At 38.8% G+C, this 22,689-nt stretch overlaps 1 pseudogene across 1 annotated transcript in view; it reads left to right on the top strand.

Moving 5' to 3' along the window:
- The window catches only part of LOC309694281, a 129,699-nt pseudogene that overhangs the window by 17,295 nt on the left and 89,715 nt on the right, over positions 1-22,689 (top strand). Inside the window, exon 2 of the transcript XR_014280785.1 lies at positions 10,192-10,391. The product of XR_014280785.1 is annotated as an uncharacterized misc_RNA (transcript). The remainder of the gene's footprint in view (positions 1-10,191; positions 10,392-22,689) is intronic.

Genomic DNA, 22,689 nt, shown 5'->3' with positions numbered 1-22,689 from the left:
GCGACCTTCGTTACCAAGCTGGACTTGTTAAAGGGCTATTGGCAAGTTCCCCTAACATCACGTGCGGCCGAAATCTCTGCTTTTGTTACTCCTGACCATTTTCTCCAGTACACTGTCATGCCTTTCGGGTTGCGCAACGCTCCCGCCACATTTCAACGGCTCATGAATATCGTGCTGGGCGGCGTCTGCAAGTGTGAAGTGTATTTGGATGACATTGTCGTCTATTCAGACACCTGGTCAGAGCATATGGAGACACTCACTGATGTGTTCCATCGCTTGGAAAGGGAATCCCTCACCCTCAACCTCGCCAAGTGTGATTTTGGTAAAGCCATGGTGACGTACTTAGGAAAGCAGGTGGGTCAGGGGCAAGTGCGCCCTATCTCGGCCAAAATCCAGGCCATACTGGATTTTCCCGCCCCTCAGACTAGGCGTGAGCTTCGCCGTTTCCTCGGCATGGTGGGCTACTACCGGGGTTTCTGTCAAAACTTCGCGGACGTGGTCGCACCTCTCACTAGCCTCACTAGTGTGTTGAGACCTTTTGTGTGGACCTCTGCGTGTCAGAGTGCGTTCTGGACTGTTAAGACTCTCCTGTGCAGTGCGCCAGTGCTGGCCGCCCCTGATTTTGCACGCCCTTTTAAGTTGGAAGTGGACGCCAGTGCAAACGGGGCAGGTGCCGTATTGCTGCAGGAAGACCATCATGGTGTGGATCACCCAATCGGCTATTTCTCAACGAAATTCAATGTCCATCAGCGAGGGTACAGCACGATTGAGAAAGAGGCCCTCTCTCTGCTGTTCGCATTGCAGCATTTCGAGGTGTATGTCGGTGGCAGTCCCTCGCCTGTGATTGTTTATACCGACCACAATCCCTTGGTATTCCTAATGCGGATGCAGAACTCGAACCAAAGGCTGATGAGGTGGTCCCTCCTGGTGCAGGAGTTTTCTGCCCCCCAAACACTCCCCTGTCCACCAGTCTCTCCACCAAACAGTGTTTAATTTCCGCCTTCTTAGCATTCAACGGAACATCCACCCCGAATAAGTTAGCCACTACCAACAAATCTGCTTTTGTGCACCGCTCCAACTTTTCAATGGAGGGACGTTGCGCAAAATCATCCATGTCAAACGACATCACGAGCAAAGCGAAAAAGGAAAACACAACTCCGCAGACACCCAACCGCATCCGCGCACTCCAGAGCCGCAAAACTCGCGCACGACGTTTTCCCCCCCACCACAAACGCAAAAAGGAAACGAACCAATCACACGAACGAAAAGGGACGAGCCCCCTTTTTTTTTTCATTCACTTCTCATCTGTATGGGGGTTAAAATAGATTTACAAAATTGGAATGAATACAGTTCTGATTTTGTTACACATCTGGTCAAGTTATCATCTCACCATAGACTAGAAAACACTTGTTTTCATTACACAGAAAGATACAAGTCAGTTTTCAGCTAAGCTGTAGGTCAATTCAGCTCTGTGATGACTCACAGTACAATATCTAAATCTGTGCTAATGATGTAACAGCAGTGAATGGAGAGGTTAGTGGCCCCGGGGAGATACACTTTCCCACATTCACTGTGCTCGTTGGTGGCTAAAAATGGCAAAAAAATCATATGCATTTGCACTTCTGTTTGGCTTAGAAGACCACAAATATTTGTAGCTACAGTATTAAGTGCAGTTACCAACACATGGTTATATTCAGGATTCTGGTTTATTATGAGATTTTATGAGTCAACATAGCACATATATTCATACACATCTGTGCATCCAGGCTCATTCACAAAAAAGTAGAGGAGCACATCGCTGCTGTAGCAGCACTTTCCATGACATTGAAAGTAGGAGTAATAAGAAAAAAGAATAATGGAAAATGTGTGTACTGAATTTATTGTCATTTTCCAGATCTAAGATCAAGAAGGACACTGTAATTTGGTTTGACATTGCATTCCACCAAATTTGAATCCTGGCTGCATCTCCATCGACCTGTTTCATATAGATTTGCACTTTGCACAAAAATCAATCTCAGCAGTTCCTGTTTTCAATGTTGGCACAGTTTTCTGATAAGTGCACATTGCAAAAATATATCAAACTCAACTTGCGCATTTGAGTCATATGCAAGTTTTATTTGTAGTCTATATCTACCATTCATGCTGATCATTAAGAGTGTAAAAGATGGATGTCATCATTTATTATTTGATTTCTCAGAGCTGTTGCTGCTGTATGTTTGGAACCAGAAGTAACATCATTTGAGTGAAAGAACATCAGTGCTAAGTTGTCAGCTAATGGTAGCTAGCTTGGTTGTCAAGCTTCCCCCTTTAAAGAGCTCCGGTGTAACACACAGACACACATACAGTGGGGCAAAAAAGTATTTAGTCAGCCACCGATTGTGCAAGTTCCCCCACTTAAAATGATGACAGAGGTCAGTAATTTGCACCAGAGGTACACTTCAACTGTGAGAGACAGAATGTGAAAGAAAAATCCATGAATTCACATGGTAGGATTTGTAAAGAATTTATTCGTAAATTAAGGTGGAAAATAAGTATTTGATCACCTCAAACAAGGAAAATCTCTGGCTCCCACAGACCTGTAACGTCTTCTGTAAGAAGCTTTTCTGTCCCCCACTCGTTACCTGTATGAATGGCACCTGTTTGAACTCATCATCTGTATAAAAGACACCTGTCTACAGCCTCAAACAGTCAGACTCCAAACTCCGCCATGGCCAAGACCAAAGAGCTTTCGAAGGACACCAGGAAAAGTATTGTAGACCTGCACCAGACTGGGAAGAGTGAATCTACAATAGGCAAGCAGCTTGGTGTGAAAAAAATCAACTGTGGGAGCAATCATCAGAAAATGGAAGACATACAAGACCACTGATAATCTCCCTCGATCTGGGGCTCCACGCAAGATCTCATCCCGTGGGGTCAAAATGATCATGAGAACGGTGAGCAAAGATCCCAGAACCACACGGGGGCACCTGGTGCATGACCTGCAGAGAGCTGGGACCAAAGTAACAAAGGTCACCATCAGTAACACACTACAACGGCAGGGAATCAAATCCCGCAGTGCCAGACGTGTTCCGCTGCTGAAGCCAGTGCATGTCCAGGCCCGTCTGAAGTTTGCCAGAGAGCACATGGATGATACAGCAGAGGATTGGGAGAATGTCATGTGGTCAGATGAAACCAAAGTAGAACTTTTTGGTATAAACTCAACTCGTCGTGTTTGGAGGAAGAAGAATACTGAGTTGCATCCCAAGAACACCATACCTACTGTGAAGCATGGGGATGGAAACATCATGCTATGGGGCTGTTTTTCTGCCAAGGGGACAGGACGACTGATCCGTGTTAAGGACAGAATGAATGGGGCCATGTATCGTGAGATTTTGAGCCAAAACCTCCTTCCATCAGTGAGAACTTTGAAGATGAAACGAGGCTGGGTCTTCCAACATGACAATGATCCAAAACACACCGCCCGGGCAACAAAGGAGTGGCTTCGTAAGAAGCATTTGAAAGTCCTGGAGTGGCCTAGCCAGTCTCCAGACCTCAACCCCATAGAAAATCTGTGGCGGGAGTTGAAAGTCCGTGTTGCTCGGCGACAGCCCCAAAACATCACTGCTCTCGAGAAGATCTGCATGGAGGAATGGGCCAAAATACCAGCTACTGTGTGTGCAAACCTGGTAAAGACCTATAGTAAACGTTTGACCTCTGTTATTGCCAACAAAGGTTATGTTACAAAGTATTGAGTTGTATTTTTGTTATTGACCAAATACTTATTTTCCACCCTGATTTACGAATAAATTCTTTACAAATCCTACCATGTGGATTCATGGATTTTTTTCACACCAAGCTGCTTGCCTATTGTAGATTCACTCTTCCCAGTCTGGTGCAGGTCTACAATACTTTTCCTGGTGTCCTTCGAAAGCTCTTTGGTCTTGGCCATGGCGGAGTTTGGAGTCTGACTGTTTGAGGCTGTAGACAGGTGTCTTTTATACAGATGATGAGTTCAAACAGGTGCCATTCATACAGGTAACGAGTGGGGGACAGAAAAGCTTCTTACAGAAGACGTTACAGGTCTGTGGGAGCCAGAGATTTTCCTTGTTTGAGGTGACCAAATACTTATTTTCCACCCTAATTTACGAATAAATTCTTTACAAATCCTACCATGTGAATTCATGGATTTTTTTTTCACATTCTGTCTCTCACAGTTGAAGTGTACCTCTGGTGCAAATTACTGACCTCTGTCATCATTTTAAGTGGGGGAACTTGCACAATCGGTGGCTGACTAAATACTTTTTTGCCCCACTGTAAGTGCTGCGTTTGACACTGTGGATCACTGTATTTTATTGGATAGGCTTGAACATTTTATTGGAGTTACAGGAAATATTTTATCATGGCTGAGATCTTACCTGTCTGGGAGGTCTCAGACTGTTAGTTTTAAAAATGATCTCTCCGAGACCTGGGCAATGAGGCATGGGGTCCCTCAGGGCTCTGTACTTGGACCATTGCTGTTTTCTATGTATCTGCTGCCTCTTGGTGTTCTTTTACGTTCTTTTAATGTAACCTTTCATTGTTACGCTAACGACCTGCAGCTTTATGTTCCTCTAACCTTTGGAAATTGTGCTGAGGTGTCTAAACTAGAATCTTATCTATCTGCAATTAGGGGCTGGTTATCGGATAATTTCTTGCTCCTAAACACTGATAAGACAGAGTACTTGTCAAAAAACTTCAGTACTTGTCCCAAAATTTCATCTTGAAAATTGATGACATAAATTGCAGGGACAAGGTAAAAAACTTGGGCGTGTGGTTCGACATGGTGCTCTCCTTCGAGTCTCATGTTAAAGAGATAACAAAGACTGCCTTGTATCATTTGAGGAACATAGCCAAATTCAAAATCAACTTTTGCCAACGACATTGCAGAGGTTCTTGTCCATGCATTTGTGTCTTCACGTATTGATTATTGTAATGCTCTTCTTTCTGGGCTACCAAAGAAAAGCTTTAGAGGTCTACAGATGGTGCAAAATGCAGCTGCTCGCATTTTAACAAGAACTGGGAAATTTGAGCACATTACCCCTCTACTGAGATCTCTTCGTTGGCTACCTTGTTAGGTTCGAGCAGATTTTAAGATCCTGCTGCTCACCTACAAGGCCAGTGGATTGGCATCGTCATACCTCTCTGACCTTTTACACCTTTATGTTCCATGCCGTGCTCTACGATCTTAGGACTCTGGCCTTCTAAAGGTTCCCAGAGCCAGAAAAAAGACAATTGGAGAACGTGCGTTTTCTTTTCGTGTACCATATTTGTGGAACAACCTCCCTCAAGATGTTAGGCAGGCATGCTCTGTGGGGATTTTTAAAATTAAGTTGAAGACACATTTGTTCAACCTATCCTACATGTCTTAATTCTAGGCTTTCTAGTTTTTAAATTCTTATTGTTTTTAACTTGTATTGTGTTTTTTACTTGTATTGCTATGTATTGCTTTTATTTATTTATCCTTTTAGTTTCAAATAGCTGTACAGCACTTTGTTTATTATTGTTGATAGTTTTGTAGCCCAGGGATTGAAGGCTACAATGGGCCTACAGTTGGATTGTAGACCCATTCTAGGTCCTGACATCCAAGTATATGTAGCTCAGGAAGTCCAGTGGCGTATGAATGTGTGGGAATGTTAGATAATATGCAAATGTGTACAGAAAAAAGTGCTTGTGTGAATGAGACAAGTTGTATAAATTGTTTTGACTTCTCAGAGTAGAAAAGACCTATATAATAACTACTTCATTTACCATATGACTGCTCTTTGGTCTTGCCCATAGTGGTGGAGAGGCTGGAATTGGAAATTGATTCTGTAGACAGGTGTGCTTTAATCACATAACAAGTTGAGATCAGGACTATCTACAATTGATTGAGCCAATCTGTGGGAGCCAAAATTCTAGCTGTATTGTAGGGGATCAAATATTTCACTCAGTGGCATGCAAATTAACTTCTAACTTTTATATAATAGTTTTTTGGGTTTTTTTTTTTTTTGGGGGGGGGGGGGGATATTTTGGTTTATCTTCTGACTCTCTCCAATAAGACTGCATTAAAAATTAGACACTAATTAGAATTTGGATGTGAGCTAACTTACAAATTCAATAGATCAAATAAACTGTGACAGTTAAGAATGTTGTAAATAAACACTTTCCAACCAACTGATAGTTTAATTGTTGATTTTGATTGTTAATAACTTTTTTGCATCACAAATCTTCATTTATAGTTATAAGAATGCATCAGCGTCTATAGCAGAAATGTAACAGTATACATTTTTAGTTTTAGTATGACATTTCCCTTTTTGTTTGGTTTTATTGGAGCAGATTATGTGGTCTGACTGAGCACTCTAAGCACTTTAGACAGCATAGCTCATTCACCCATTCACACCCACTGATGCAAGCATTTTTTTTCTACTTTTTTCTACATAAATTGTTGTTTAATGTTGTAGTGATTGAAATGATGAAAAGACATTTTTGTTCAATGACTCTTGCAATTCTAAGAGTTACTCTATTTACTGATACTTTAAGATTGAAAAATCTATAATGCAAACTCCTCCCAGAAAACTTTGTCAGCCTGGTCAAAATAATTACAAAACCTAGCTAATACCCTTTTTATGTAAAGCAGAAAAAGGCAGCAATTTGGAAATAGAGCTTAATTGACATTAGGTTTCGCGTTACCTCACACACAGTTACAAAAATATCCTCAGGTTAATCTCAGTTGTATTATGACGGTACAGCAAAGTGTTTAAATTCCTGCCAGTGTGTGTGTCCTAGCTTGTGTGAGGACTGCCAGTGGTTTGGAGGGTGAAGTGATTACGTAGCAGACGGTTGGCTTCAGACAGGGAGAGGTGGTGGTTTTCGGGTAGAAAGACAGTTTTTAATCCTTCAGACCTGAACAGCTCACTCAACAGTCTTACCGTCACTATAAGCTTTTTCTTTTTTCCTCCTTACTTTATGTACTGCTTTTTCTTTGCATAGTAACATAGTAACATGATAATACAGATGTGTCGCACTGATGTTAAAGTTTATTCTAAGAGGGAACCCACTGATTGTAGCCATCCTGTTGAAATAATGTTGTTTGTAAAAAAAAAAAAGAAGAAAAAAAAGAAAATGTGATTCACAGAATGTTTATTTGAATAGAAATAAATTTTCACATATTTTAAACTTAACTAACTGTCTCTGTTTAGTGCAACTTTCTTGTAGTTGTCCACTATATTTCAACATTGTAATACAGTTCACAGGTATAGTAACTGTTGACTTTGCAGATTACATTTTTAGAAAACTACCTAAAAACAAACAGAATATATTATTCTGCATCTAAAATGATGAGCATGACCAGCTGTTAACTTTACTTTAAAATTTTGGAGTGCACCACTTTTACTAGTACTAGTACTACCTTAAGATAATGTTATTTCATATGTATTATACATTGTGGGAAGAAATATTGAGAAATATATAAGCCAGATTCACTCTTCTTACAGCTCAGCTGTAATACAGCTATTACAGCTTATTCACTAGCCACTCATTAACTATGCATGCTGTAGAGGATGTAATGCACATTGGTTTTATCAGAGCTTTTTCATCTGAAAATATCTGCGTACTGCAGACATAAATAGACAAAAAGCAGCTTCAAACTGAGCAGAACTGCAGAGTCCTGTGATCATCTTTAGTGTTTTTATCATTGTTTTGAGTAATTCTCTGTAAGTAAATCTTCGTATTGAATCTAGAAATTATATACACTGTTACCTTCAAAACGTGAAGCTTTTCCATAATTGGGATTCTGGATAAGCTTCTGTATGGGTTGTATTTCCAGACACAAAACTTAATTGTTATTCTGTATAATTCTGTATGTCAGTAATGATAAAAAAAATGTCTGCTATTGTGAGTAAAAACAGTAGATAGACAGATTCAATGAGGCAAAAAAAAGCCCCCCCCCCCAAAGAACCCCAAGTTCAGGCCTCTGAATGTTCTGGCTGATGAAACCTGTCCAATGAAGCGATAAATATTGCAGTATAATACGCTAGGAGGGCAATGGAGGCTTCTATTTAGGGATAGTTCATTTTAAAAATTAGAATGATGGCATTATTGAGTACATCCTGATTGTGTTTGTGTGAGGAAGAGTCAGGAGGAATGTGTGACTGTGACACAAAGTACTTGGAATGAGCACTTTTGGTAAAAATGTATGTTGAAAAATGAGAGGAGAGTGAAAAAATAATACATTTGCATGTGGATTAGCGCAACAGTGAAAACCAACAAGAGAAAACAAGACTGTTAAAGAACCCCAAAGTGACTCTCAGTTTGGGAATGTTGTGTGTGGTGACCACTGTAAGGTGTCTGACCCCTGAAACAATGGCCTACAGTTCTTCTCAAGGCCTGCTAACACTCTACTGTATGTCCTCATCCTGGCTGCTGGCCACAGAGTGTCAGTGTGTGTGTGTTTGGTACAGTTGCAAGACAATGACAGCTTGTTTGCCGCGAGTGTGGATGGAGGGATAAACAGAAATAAAGGACAGGGAGAAAGAAGAGTTTGTAATAGGGTCATGCTGTCTAAGTGTTGGGCTGCAGTGTGTATTTGTGGGATTTAGAAAGTTGTAAGGGGTAATTTCTTAACTGAACATATTGATTTAAGTTATGTCAGGATGAAGTGCATTTCATATTCTTATTTCCTTCCTTGATGCATCTTATTCCAGAAACGGTTTGTCAGTCAAATTGTGCCTCTGTGTCATGGATTAGTTTGCATCATATTTGCTTTTTATGCTGTACTGTATATTACCGCTCTACTTTTCTCCACATTGGAGCTTGCTGAACAGGTGCTTCAATTAAGCATTTAATTAAGCATTAAGATTCCTTCCAAATTAATACGATTCCCAGTAGGGCTGTTCGATATAACGATATATATTGGATGCAATATAAAAACATCTATCGTTTCAGTTTACGCTATCGTTTGTTTAGTGGTGTCGCAAAATAAACTGTTTATGGCAATATTTTTTCATCGTTTTGATGGTCACTGTAGTGGCTGTATTAATTTCTTAAAGTTCTCTCTTTCTCTTATATTTAATATAACCACACTACAGACGGACAAGCGCCTGTTTTTATGCGTTGCCGTTAGCAACAACGACAGTAAAACCATCGCGTGTCCGCTTGTTTATTTTCCACATAACCCTTTCACAATAAAGCTCAAGATCCTGTTGAGACTTTTCAAAATAAACTGAATCACGTGAAAGAGTATGCAGAGTATTTACGGATGAGAAGCAAAAAAGAGTCGCCAGGTGCTAAAAAATAAACCTTAGACTCAAACGTTAGAACAGCCTTTTTCCCACAGCACGCCGTATAATAAATACCCACAAAGAAAACGGTGGCCGTTACAACTTATGTCTAAAAATGTATCGCTTCATGCATCGGTTAAAACACTCGACTCCAGGTACATGACGCCCAGCTGGAAACACTTAACGCAAGTCGAGCTGCCCGAGATTCACAGCATTTACAGAAAATGTTAAATCTTTGTGATTTATATCGTTAAGGGGACGATATATGTCTTATATTGGGATATGAGATTTTGGTCATATTGCACAGCCCTAATTCCCAGTTCCAGATGCACTGAAACATCCCCACAGCATAATACTCCCACTACCATGTTTCACTGTGGGGACGGTGATCTTTCTTCTTTCTTCGCACATAAGCAACATATCTGTGCTTATAGTTTCATCTCATCATCAGTAATTCTTTTTTTTTTCAACTCTGAACTGATTGCTTTTGTTTTTGGCACGATGCTTTCTCAAGTAACAGTTCAGGCCCTTTGTGAAGCTTTTATATTGTGTGTAAAGATACTCCTCAGTTTTGACTAGATTTTTCAAGCTTTGAGCATTTGAAAGGTGCTTAAAAAGAAGTAAATGGTTCAATAAAAAGGTCTGTTTTCAAGTTGCTTATTAATATTTACCCAGGTCATTTTTTCTGAAATATGCCTGCTACTTTCTGTAGATAAGTAATTTAAGTTTTCTAAAAAAGAAGTCATATGTTGAAAATCCCTTGCTCTGTTTAAAAAAAAACTTGGGAGATTTTTTCCCAAAAACTGCCTGATAAAGTTTATAAGTGTAGTGAGCAACATGGGCGCCTGACTAAAGGTGAAGAAAAATATCATTAAGCAAAAATTTATGTAAGTAATTTTGTCCCTTTTCTCTCCAGTAACGGGACTATGGACCTGAGCCTGCGAGATGCTCTGGGTGGGGGTGGCGGTGGCGTCCAAGGTGGGGCCCCTGGTGATGCCCTCCTGAAGAGAGACTTTGTGGCTTCACTGGAGAAAGAGAGCTACGATGACAAAGTTGGGGAGACGGTCTCCAAGAGTGACTACCGACCCTTACTGGATGGAAAGGACACCAAGAGCGGTAAGTTGCTACAAGCATTTAAACATAGACATAGTGATTTTCTTCATGTGATCTTCTGGCTGAATGGGTTGGTTGGTAACCCATTAGATATTTAGATATTTTGGCATCACTAGAGTTCAATTTAAGTTGCCTGCCTCACACTGGCGTCCAGTTCAAACTGAAAAACACAACCTGTATTTACCAGTTGGTTCTGTAGAATGAGCCATCAGTTGATGTGTGCTAGCACTGAGATCAGCTGGGATTGCAACTAAGCTTGACTTCATGGCCTGCTTGAAATAACATTAGGCTTGCAGTGCTTTTAAAATGAGTTACATCTTATCAATCTGATGGTAAGTGAAAGCTTAATAATGAAGCTGTGCCATCTGTGTATGGCTGTTATTGTAGTGCGCCATATCTTAAAGTTATTTTAAAGTCTACCACATATCTATATGATAATATATGTAATTTAATAGCAACAGAAAGGCAACATTATGGTACAGGACTCGGTGATTGGATTGGAGACTGTATGCTGCTTAGTTTTTTTGTCACGTTAGAAACCTGATCACTTGAAGAACCTCTGGCACTCAGCTTGGATCCAACACTTACTATAATTCAGTTTGACACCATCCGTTTTTTAGACAGTCCGTCTCTGGGTCAAAGTTCATTTTCAGACTTTACCTCTTAAAGAAACACAGAAGAAATAATTAGTTATAGAAATAGAAGAAATAATTTCCCAGGCTGCGTTGTATCCTTTGTGACTGCTAACATATTATTAACTTGACACCTTTTGAAGATGATCGGTGAAAGAGTCACGTCAGATTTGTCCAAAGCTGTAGGAAAACATTAGTTAGTGTGGAGGCGGCTGGATCTCAGGGAAGTAATGTAGCACAGATAAAGTTCTGTTAACTGTTCATAATATCAGACAAAATGTGCTGAAAAAGTAAAGCAACTTGAAGCTGACTTGGCCTCAAAATGATAATTTGTCACGCAAGCCTGTGATTCAAATGAAAATACCACCAAAGCAAGGTTTGACATGACCATGTTAATCTTCCATAGATGTTGAGTTGATCAAAACTGTGTTATGAAAATGGTGGAGTACAACTGTCCTGTTAGTTTGGTAATGTTTCCTGGCTTGTGGTACTATAATATGGAGAACTGAAGACATATCACTAGATGTTAAGAACGACTGGTGGATAGGGGAGGAGATTTCGATTGCTTTTTGTCAGCACAACGTGTCTGATACGCTTGGTTACTGACTTTTAATAAATAAATAAATCTGAGATGCTTGTAAAAACGTGTATACAGCAACTGTTGCCTGAATATTTTTCTGTGATTCATTCCCTACATCATGGTAAATAAATATGGTAGCAGTAGATATTATATAGTGGTTTTAAAGTATACAAACATTGTCTATGAGGGCGCAGTGGAGAGATAAGCTTTGAGACTGCTTGCCTTCCTTCCATAATTGAACCATAGAGAAATGAAAGAAGGAAATGTTAGGGCATCAAGGTTAAGAGCAAAGCTTTTCATAGAATTGGAGTTTATAGCTATTTGGTTAATGCTACCATGGGGCCAAGCTAAAGAGGTACTTGGAAACCAAACATCCATTAAGAGAGAAACTTAGCCTTCTTTAGACAAATGATTGGTATGAACCAGATCCAGCCAGATGGTTGGATAGTAGGAAGTAGCCATTTGCAAATAAATAAACAAAAAGAAATAAAGAATTAAGAATTTAATGCTGGGCCCCCAAATGGGCAATCAGAAATATGACCAAAACCAAAAAAAAGAAGAAGAAACAAGACAAAACAAACAAGAATTAACAATGTCACATAATATTGCACAGATATGAATTTAAAAAATACCACCGTATGTCCTTATTTTACATAATCACTTATTTCAGTTATATTTAGTTAGCATTTGTTTCACAGATTAATTGTCTATAGATTTAGGGAATAATGAATCTAGTAACGAACCTCGTCCCCTATTCAGAATTGCATGCTGGCTGAAAAAAGAATAACAATAACATTTCACTAAATAATTCATTGTTAGTTATCTTTTGCATGATAATGAAGATACAGGGAGTGCAGAATTATTAGGCAAGTTGTATTTTTGAGGAATAATTTTATTATTGAACAACAACCATGTTCTCAATGAACCCAAAAAACTCATTAATATCAAAGCTGAATGTTTTTGGAAGTAGTTTTTAGTTTGTTTTTAGTTTTAGCTATTTTAGGGGGATATCTGTGTGTGCAGGTGACTATTACTGTGCATAATTATTAGGCAACTTAACAAAAAACAAATATATACCCATTTCAATGATTTATTTTTACCAGTGAAACCAATATAACATCTCCACATTCACAAATATACATTTCTGACATTCAAAAACAAAACAAAAACAAATCAGCGACCAATATAGCCACCTTTCTTTGCAAGGACACTCAAAAGCCTGCCATCCATGGATCCTGTCAGTGTTTTGATCTGTTCACCATCAACATTGCGTGCAGCAGCAACCACAGCCTCCCAGACACTGTTCAGAGAGGTGTACTGTTTTCCCTCCTTGTAAATCTCACATTTGATGATGGACCACAGGTTCTCAATGGGGTTCAGATCAGGTGAACAAGGAGGCCATGTCATTAGTTTTTCTTCTTTTATACCCTTTCTTGCCAGCCACGCTGTGGAGTACTTGGACGCGTGTGATGGAGCATTGTCCTGCATGAAAATCATGTTTTTCTTGAAGGATGCAGACTTCTTCCTGTACCACTGCTTGAAGAAGGTGTCTTCCAGGAACTGGCAGTAGGACTGGGAGTTGAGCTTGACTCCATCCTCAACCCGAAAAGGCCCCACAAGCTCATCTTTGGTGATACCAGCCCAAACCAGTACTCCACCTCCACCTTGCTGGCGTCTGAGTCGGACTGGAGCTCTCTGCCCTTTACCAATCCAGCCACGGGCCCATCCATCTGGCCCATCAAGACTCACTCTCATTTCATCAGTCCATAAAACCTTAGAAAAACCAGTCTTGAGATATTTCTTGGCCCAGTCTTGACGTTTCAGCTTGTGTGTCTTGTTCAGTGGTGGTCGTCTTTCAGCCTTTCTTACCTTGGCCATGTCTCTGAGTATTGCACACCTTGTGCTTTTGGGCACTCCAGTGATGTTGCAGCTCTGAAATATGGCCAAACTGGTGGCAAGTGGCATCTTGGCAGCTGCACGCTTGACTTTTCTCAGTTCATGGGCAGTTATTTTGCGCCTTGGTTTTTCCACACGCTTCTTGCGACCCTGTTGACTATTTTGAATGAAACGCTTGATTGTTCGATGATCACGCTTCAGAAGCTTTGCAATTTTGAGACTGCTGCATCCCTCTGCAAGATATCTCACTATTTTTGACTTTTCTGAGCCTGTCAAGTCCTTCTTTTGACCCATTTTGCCAAAGGAAAGGACGTTGCCTAATAATTATACACATCTGATATAGGGTGTTGATGTCATTAGACCACACCCCTTCTCATTACAGAGATGCACATCACCTAATATGCTTAATTGGTAGCAGGCTTTCGAGCCTAGACAGCTTGGAGTAAGACAACATGTATGAAGAGGATGATGTCGACAAAATACTCATTTGCCTAATAATTCTGCACTCCCTGTAGTTCAGCATCATCATTAATTCACATATATTCATAGATTTTTCTTTAATTCAGAATGGTTTAAGTTCATATAAACAGGGACAGCTCATGTTCCTCAGATTATACTCTACATATCCAGGCTATCAGGGATCTTCCTGGGACTGTGTGTCGCTTTAAAGATTGCTTTAAAGTGTACATGACACTTTGGCTGACCTTGTCTAGACTGAAACTGGCTGTAGGATTGTCTGTCTTTTCTCTCAGGCTTGTTCTCTGCATTTTTTCATAGTTTCATTTTTATTTCACTTTCTCTTTCTCTCAGTTTCTGTTCCATCCCTCTTTTTTGTCCTTCTCCCTTCGTGTCATTGTCATGCTGTGTCGGTCTGGAGACAGTGCTGCCTTAGCATCATTGCCTTCACACACACACACACACACACACACACACACACACACACACACACACACACACACAAAGCCATAATTAGCACCCACCTTGAGGCACAGCCTCATCCATCGAGTTGAAAGTGAACCTGTCTGGCTTTTAATGTTTTACTTGCAATAATCCAGAGCTTTAAGGAGCCAAAATAATGCATAAACCCTTGTCTATGGCACTAATATGGCATGTTGGTAACTAAAGGACATATACTCGATCTTCCCCTTGCTCATACCCGCACACCCAACCCAGTACTGTATCTCTCTTTAGCAGAGTCAAGTGATGTCTTTTCACAGACGTCTATACAGTCTGACCTTTGCAGCCAGAGGAGTTGTCCTCTGTTGGGTATGAGAAACAATGGAGTCTACCTCTAACAGGAGTTAACCCTGATGATATCAACATGGTTTGATGATTTATAAGCAGTTTATTATGTTAACATTTTAGTTTGCCTTGCACAATCAGTAGTCTGATACAAAACTCTTACTCTGACCCCCACAAACCAAGCCTAGTCAAGTGCTACAGGCAAACAGAATTATGACTGTCAGAATGAATGCTGCAAGAGTTGTGAAAAAGCTACATTTAATGTATGTTTTAATGTATGTTAGGCCTGTAAATGGTAAGTAGAGTTGATCTCAAAAATGAAAAATATGCATATGTTTAGTACAGTTTTTCCAGGCATAATTAGTGCACTACTAATATTTTAGCTTTTTTGGTATTTTCTTAATTCATAGGCTGGATGAAAGTATAGTTGAGGGAGACACAACAACGAGAACATCTAAGCATTGGTGACTATACGCAGTAGGCCTGTAGGTCATATGAGTGTTCCTGTCCAAGAGAGAGGATCATACTGTGTCTGAGAGCAGATGTTTTACCACAGGGGTTTCTCTGATGTTGTCATATCACAACTCCTCAAATGCATCAGACACACAAGTGAGACCTGAAATGTCCATTCGAGGCCGACTTTTTTCCATGCCTAATTGACTTGGAAAGAAAATGCAATCTAAATACAAAAGTTGCACCCAAGTTAAAATAAGTTATTCATATCTTGATTTGCTGTTCAATGTTCCAAACTTCATTAATGACAAACCTGTCAGTAAACTGTTCAATTTGAGTTGCTCAGTCCAGTTGTTAGACTTTATTATACACTGCTGTCTTCTTTTATAGAGTAAAAAGTAATCGAAATTGTATAAAAATATTAGCAGCGCAATTTTCAGATATATAATAGTTTAAATTATGGGTGGGTGGTATAAACGGTATACGGTAGAAACGATATGAATTTGGCCAATGGTAGAGATTTTGACTATACCGCTCTACCGCAATAGCGTATGTTGATGGTGTCATCAAGCTGCGCCTGTTTTGGTTGAAAGTATTGCAGCGGCTGCAAACAATATCATCTGCAAATTATGCCGGGTGACAGTAATAGCGAAGAGATGAAACACGTTTTGGAATATGAAGAAAGCCAAAAACTGCGCTTCCTCCACTTCCGTACTATTGATTCATTAATGTTGAATTCTCTCGCAGCTGCTCTATTCCCATGTTGTTGCAGTATATTAATGACTAACCTCGTATTGTGGATGGATTATCTCAGTTGTTCTCCTGACTGAAGTTTGGTCCGTTTACAGCATCCTGCCATGCGATTGCATTTGTCCCTAACCATCGGGAACCCTCACGTTAACTTGTATCGAGTGGAAAAAAGTTAGCGTTCATCCTTCAGCTTCACTGTGTTTATGTTACGCTAACATAGCTGTGTCGCTAGCGATCATGTAGCACATCATTATATACCAGCTAGCCCAACTTCAGTAACCCTACAAACGTCACTGCTGTTTATTTTCTGTCTTCATTTGTGTTGGAAGTGACAGCAGAGCTGTACTTTGAATTTTTCAGTCAATACATGCTATATCATGCTTAGGTGGAAACTAGCGAGCTAACTTCCTGCTAACTTCCTGCTAACTTCCTGCTAGCTTCTAACTCCATTAAATTTAATAAATTCTGTTTTCATGGATTCCTGGATGTTAAACTTAATTGTTACACCTTGTAAATCAGCAACTCTGATCATGTTATTAAAGATGAAAGAATTTAGACAGTTTTTAACTCTCAGTGATGCTGCAGTGTTTGTTTGACTTTGGAACCTATAAGTTTTGGACCCAGATTACTCTGCGAGGCTCCTGACTATGGTAGCTGTAATCCTCCAACAATCCATCAAGCGGTGCGGCTTCATAGCTTACCAAAGTCGTACTAAAACATTTTTGACAGATTTTTGAGCGCCGTGTACCACATATAATTAGTTCGAGGTCAGTAAGCACAACCAGAATTCATACATTAGGCGCACTGTTGATTTTTGAGAAAATTAAAGGATTTTAAGTGTGCCTTATAGTGCAGAAAATACATTATGCAGAAGAAAAGAATAGATCGCGATATATATCATTACCGCACATGCTTCAAATTATACCGCAATATGGATTTTAGGCCATATCGCCCAGCCCTAGTTTCAATAGTAAAACAATTTAATAGTAAACATAATTAATCTTGTATTTAGAGTAGTAGTTCTCTGGAATTACAATTCAAAGACTACTTTCTTAAAGCAACTCGGTAGCATAATTCATAAAGGACATTGAACGCTGTACTCTTTGACCTGTTCATTAAGAATAATTTTTACAACTGAATAAAAACAACTGTCTGCACTGATTACAGTGACTTTGGTTGTTTTTTGGTTGATCAGACTAAAAACCTACATGGCAAAAAATCTGATTCTGGATCGTCAGTAGTAGCCAGGCCAGTCAGTAATTTGAGTGGTATACCAGAAAATACATTGCATTACATTTCCAAAAAGTAGAAGATTTCAAAGTTAGGAGTTTTTCTCCAGGAGGATTTATATCAGCACTTCTTCCAGTTTGGAGGAGCGCTTATTTGATAGGAGAAGAGGAAAGAGCCAATATACAATCTGTCAAATGGACAAAAATGAACTCTAACAGCTGCCTTAATGTTATACAGGATAAAATGCTGCTTTAACATGGTCAACATTAAGAGAATAACACAACTTGACTGCAGTTCAAATACATTCTATATTAAGAGGAACTTGGTGAATCATTTTTACATAATGACTTGTTAGACTGGCACATTGACATCTCTAGGTGGATGGTGAAGACACGTCAGACACAATATCAATCAATGTCTCAGACAGGGGAGTTTCTCTTCAGCTTCTGTTTTCTCTGCTTTTTTAACTGCATTGTTTTTTCCATGTCCTCTGATTTCTGTTATTCAGTAGTAGCAGGTGTTTACTCTTCCTTTTGCTGTGCTCAGCTGGGATGAAGGCCTTTAATACACCTTTTTGTAATATGAGCTGAATATGAAGCCAGGTGCTCATGTGTCCTCAATGTCACTGAGGACAGCATGTTTTAGTTCTGCCTCGTTTTCATCCTCACACCTCATTTTACTAAAACAGCACCTACTTTACTGCTTTAGAGTGGACTGAACATGAGTGGCCTTATCTCACTTTACACATAGCAGCGGAAAGATCAAGACCAGTACTATCAGAATTCTAATTCAAGAAAGAAAAACAGAGTATTAAGTGTAGTTCAAACAAATAAATATCATATATAATAAATAATTAAATAAATAATTATTCTATTAAATTAATATAATAATAATTATTATATTAAATTATTTAATTAATGATGCCTTAACACCAATTTCTTGTCATCTCCTCACATGATAATTTACCAGTGCATAGTCATGACCCAGTGTGGAGTACTCTCAGCTTTTTTTAAATCTAGATTTAAACATATATATACTCTTTCAAGTCTAAGGTTTGACGCATCAGGAGTTATACAGTAAAAAGAAGTCATCTGGACCTTCTGCAACATGCGCACTGTAAGCTAAAGTAGCTTTGCATGAATCATGGTTCAAAATAATCCTTACTTCATGTTCTGACCTACAGTAGCATCCTCTCCACTGTGCTGCAACATAAGCCCACTGTAAGTACAAAATACTTTCACAGTGATGAGACTAAAAGTCATACAGAAACATCCTCGCTTGAGGATCAATAAGCTATTGAATAATGGGGTACACTTAGTTTACACACCGCTTCTACATTTTGTTCAGTAAATAAAAACATGATGTAATATATCATGTGTTGTTTGTCTGATGTTACATTTAAAGTAAGGTGATTTTTTAAATTAAAACCTGTATATTCTTTTTACAATAACAAGAGATTAAAAACACTTTATTATGTATCTTTTAGGCCTGATCTTGTCACAGTTATTGTACTAATTGTGTATGTTTCATTGTTTGTAAGCACAAATATCTAAAACCACTTTATAGAAAAACATAATTGTAATGAGTAATGAGCTGCCAATGTCTTCTCTGTAATTTTTTAGTCTTTTTTTCTGTGGAAGTAAAATTTCTTTGTAGTGTTGCTTCTTTTTATTTCTTTGGTAGTTAAATGTCTTTACACTGAATGAAAGGGGAACAATTTGGAGGTGTTTTATTGAAACGATTTATTAATTGTAATTTTAGTGTTCTGGCCCAATTTAGGATTAAACTGGACTGAATGTGTATAGTGACTTTAACAGCAGAGTGAAGTTTACCTTACTGTGGGCTCATGGTGTAACACAATGGATAGGAAGCTACTGCAGGCAACTCATGTTTTTATCAAGCTGGGATGTGGCTGTGTTTGTTGAGGCATACTAACACACCCCTGCAGGAGTATGCTTTTACTGTATGTGTGGTATCACAGTACAGGGGAGGGAGAGAGGAGTGACCTTCTTGGAATATTGTGTGTGTTTGTGTGTGCCCGTGTAAAAAGAAAACACCCAGTGAGAGTGTGCGTTTGCATTTGAGGCGTTTTGCATTCCTGAGTGCATGCATTTGTATGTGTATGTGTGTTGTGCTACGGGACCTTGAGGTCATATGCAACTGCAGTACAGTGGAGGAGCAAAGGCAGCAGTGAGGTCATCACACACACCTTGGCTGTCACTGTCAATAATAGGGATGTGTGTGTGCTGACTTCAGCTTATCTGTTGAAGTGAATATGACATAAGCGAAGCTTTTACAGCACTTCTGGAAATGGCTGATTGACTGACAGCTGAGCAAATGTGACATCCTAAAGCCACCAACACAGACAGAGCAGTTTTCAAACTCAGATGGTTTTTACTGCAAACTTTGATCTCTGTTAATAATAATAATAGTAATAATATTAAGAATTATTAAAAAAAAATATGAATAAAAGAGAAAAAGTCAGCTCTAAATTAAAATAATTCAATTGTACTCCACAAGGTATATTCTGACACATGGGGGCATAGTGAGATCTAAAGCAATATATACACTTTATTTATCACCAAAACTTTGGTGACTGTTAATCAACCAAAACATGAATAACAAGCAAACTTAATAATAGAAATAAAATAATTTCAGATTCAGTTCTCACCATTCGGTTTCAGTTCCAAAATTCAGTTTTTTGGGACTGACATCCGGTTCCGGTTCAAGAGTAATCAACCGCAGATTAGTAAAACTATGTTTTACTAGTGGACCGAAAGTGTTACTGACGGGAATCTACAGCGTCTTGAGCTGAATTAAGACTTCAGAAGTCATTCGTCATGTCGAATGACCAGCGGATGAACTCTCAGGTTGGTAATAAATGTATTACATGTATAAGACCAAGCGTCATGTTAACAAATGATAGCCGTACAGTAGCTTTTATGCTTATTGTAGCTGTTAGCTACAATAAGCATTGAATTCAGCTTTGACAAACAAATATGATCGACTGTTTCTAGTAGAATTTCAAAGTTGTCATCTTGTACCCTGTCAGAGCCCTGACAGGGTACAAGAAACTATTTTGTGCAACTTTTTTGTATTTTCAGTTTTGAGGGATAAGCCTCTTAAATTTCTCTAACCAGAAATATATGTTAAAAAAAACAAAACGATTTTCAATGTTTTTGTAGTTTATTGCACTTTTTTGCAATTTATGTAATTACTATGCACTTAATGCATACATATTATTAACATTTGGGCTATAATGGTTGTATTGATGTATAGCTCCCAAAAATGGCACTACAGCATGTAAAAATATAATATAAGCTCTGGCGGACTTGGTTCTATGGTAGGTCTTAAAGGGTTAAAATAAGATACCATTAACACTTTGAGTGCAGTTACAGTTAACAGTGAATATAAATTCTACAAATACATTTATTGCATAGTGTTACTTTTTTTTTTTTTTTTAAACTTTATTTAAAGTAAACAAGTTTACATATAAAATGCACATACACATACAATTACATATACAAAACCATGAGCACATACAAAAGGGAGAAACAAGGAGGAAAATCTAGCATCTGAGTCCACACAACGTTCACAAGACTTACAGTTTTAATTCGTTCCAGGGGAAAACTTTCCCAAGTTTCAGGTCCATTGTTCGTCTTCTCCGCAGGTCTGTAATGATATGTTTACTCACAACATCACTACTTATCATCTTTTGTTCAAGTACTCCTTTGGCACGAGTTTTCCAAATATGTGTGTTTATTACACACATTACTAACCAAAAGAGTCTCCTTTTGTCGTCACACATTTTTTCTTTAAACAAACCATATTTAACTGCTTTAATATTAACATCCACATCATAGCCAATCTCTGTCATCTTCTGCCTGATCTCAGTTGTCCTATAACAATCCAATAGAAGATGTTCTAGGGTCTCATCTTCATCACAGCCTGTCATAGGACATTTCATGGTGGTAACAAAACAACTCCATTGTACCACCGCTCTCACAGGGAGGCGCCCGAGCGAGATGAGCCACACCACGTCTCTCATGCTTTCAGATAATAATTTGTCTTGTATATTTTTAACTATTGAAAGGTTTTATCTTCATTTGCATACTTATATTGAATTACACCTTCATTTTTGGTTTCATTAATTTTTTTATAGATATTTTTCGTATTATCTTGGAGAATATTTAAACTATATTGTTCCCATTGACTTGATAAGTCACCGAACATAAGTCTGTGGTATGGAACACCCGCTCTGGCCCTGCCTCTTTTCTTTTGCCACAATTGCTCCTTCCCTCGAACCCACGGGGCACCCCGAGAAATTGCGCTTTGAGTAATTTTTATAAAAGGAATTCGCAAAACAATCTCTAAGTCTGGGGCTCGATTGGATCCCCAGATAAATTTAATGCACATCTTACTTATTTTCATTACAGTTGTTCTCGGAGGAGGAAAAATTGCGGCAAGGAAAAGAAGTTTCGAAATTATGTGTGTTTTTACAATATTAATATGCGTTTTATAATTTGTATCTTTATTTTCCCATTTCATAATTTCCATTTTAATTTCATTTTCTTTCTTATTCCAATTTAGTAAACTAGAGTCAGTATTATCAATCCATATACCCAAAATTTTAATCTCCCTACATAGAGAGATCATCATTTTAGGTTGTCTGGTCGGATGTCCAAGCCACACCCCTTCAGTTTTGTCTTGGTTCAGTTTGGCACCTGATGCCTGTTCGTAATGGTGTAATATCTCCATAACTGAAGACAGTTCGTTTTGGTTTCTAATTATCACCGTCACGTCATCTGCATACGCCAAAGCTGCGATTTTAAGGGATTTATCAAGGACGTGTTACCCCCCTCCACCATTAACAAATGGTTCAGCCCATAGCAGGACCGGCTTTTTTCTTGTTTTCAGCAGCAAGCCATGCCTATGATTGTGCCAGAGCACATTTTGAACAACACCGCCCCATGTTGTGTAGCTTTCTGGATTTTATACTTATTGGGCTACATATTTATTTATTACACAGGCTATGCAGTACATAGGATCAAAATTCAGTTGTTTTATGTGGACTTTATGTGAAACTAACATGTTTAATTATGTGGGCTACAAAAAATAATTAAGTTATAGACTATATTTATATGAAAAGCATGTATACTTACTGCATTTGAATCACTTTAACCATATGTCACCACCTGCATATGTGTTTGAAAAAAAAGGCTTTGATTTTGCCACCCCATTTGATTTCTCTGCCACCCTCATGCCACCCTAAGAAAATTTCTCTAGATCCGCCCCTGCTCCAAGGCACACATTGCCAGATGTGAGCACAGAAGCCCCAACCAGTCAGAAGAAGCTTACAGTAGCTTATCTTAGCTCAGTGGTTCCCAAACACCACCTCCCCACCTAACCACACACACACATATTTTGTTTTCAAACTCCATTGAGATTTATTTCACACCTCAAACATTTAGTAAACAATTGAACAAATAAAAGTAAACTGCAATAAATTACACGTAGC

This window comes from Aulonocara stuartgranti (assembly GCF_965226115.1).
Source record: "Aulonocara stuartgranti genome assembly, chromosome: 18".
Taxonomy (NCBI): domain Eukaryota; kingdom Metazoa; phylum Chordata; class Actinopteri; order Cichliformes; family Cichlidae; genus Aulonocara; species Aulonocara stuartgranti.
Note: the sequence above shows the minus strand (reverse complement) of the source record. Positions and strands in the feature narration are given on the sequence as shown.